Source organism: Coenobita brevimanus, chromosome 5 (genome assembly GCF_032717465.1).
Source record: "Coenobita brevimanus isolate Jiangsu-jjx chromosome 5, ASM3271746v2, whole genome shotgun sequence".
In the NCBI taxonomy this organism is placed as follows: Eukaryota; Metazoa; Arthropoda; class Malacostraca; order Decapoda; family Coenobitidae; genus Coenobita; species Coenobita brevimanus.
Genome location: NC_136958.1, coordinates 28,153,870 through 28,155,021, shown reverse-complemented (window position 1 = coordinate 28,155,021; position 1,152 = coordinate 28,153,870).

Genomic DNA, 1,152 nt, shown 5'->3' with positions numbered 1-1,152 from the left:
GTCTCACTTTAATGTATACTCTTCCTCCCGTAAATACTGATTCCAAGTTTGCAATCCTTGCTTGAATTCTGTGTATAGCCAATAGTAATATACTAAATTTAATGGAGAAGATCACAAAGACGAGTGAAGTTGGGCTATATGCATAATATGGACTGAACATACTCAGTTCTTCGCAGGGCTTCATTGTTTGACTGATTAATTTCAGTTTCAAACTTAAGTGAAGTCAACTTAATATTTGTGCTTTTGTTTAAATCCATCTTAGGCAGTGCTAGGCAGGTGCGCAAACACTGGAGCACCTTTGTGCTTTGGTGAATATCGTTTACGCATTGCACACCGCACGAGACAATGCACAATATTGCACTTTCGCACCTGCCTTGCACACCAGTCCTATGGTGTGCAATCCAAGAGACACGTGGTCTTGGGAGCTTCCCGTATGTCTGGACAAGGGATGGGGGAGGCTCAGGTGGGTCGCGAGGGTTCTGCTGGGGGGAGGTGGGAGGGATGGAGGGTAGTGGCGTTTCTTAAAATGCTTCAACAGAGATAATGTATTTTAATATTTTTTAAATTATTATTATTAGTAGTAAATAATAATAAATTAAAAATACATTATTTATTAAGAGTAGCATATGCAATTCCTTGAAAAAATCATTAAAACTTATTATTTAAATCAAATATCCACAGCCTAATAATTTATCAGGCTGTGGATATTTGATTTAACCCATCACGTCCCGAGCTATTTCGCACCTCCGACACCCCCCCCAATCCCGAGGTATTTTCGATTTTTTTTTTTTTTTTTGGCTAAAACTTTTGCTTTTGGTGAAAAACATCGAAATTTCATAGAGAAATCGCTCATCTGAGGTTTAAAATACTCGATCCAGGTAGCAGTACCTCCTTACCTGACTGGGTTTTCTAAAAGGCTGGCACCAAAGAAAATGAGTTCTATGGGAGGGTAACTATTTCACACCACTCATAAATGGTATTTATTTATTTACTTGGTACGAATTTATATGTAGTATGAGAGTAAATTGGTTTTCAAACAGTAGTATAGGCATTATAAGCATTGTTTCACTCACTAACTCATCACCATACCTGACCTTCTTTTGCCACATTACCTGATCATCATTTCTGACTGTTTCTTCCTCTAATGCTATA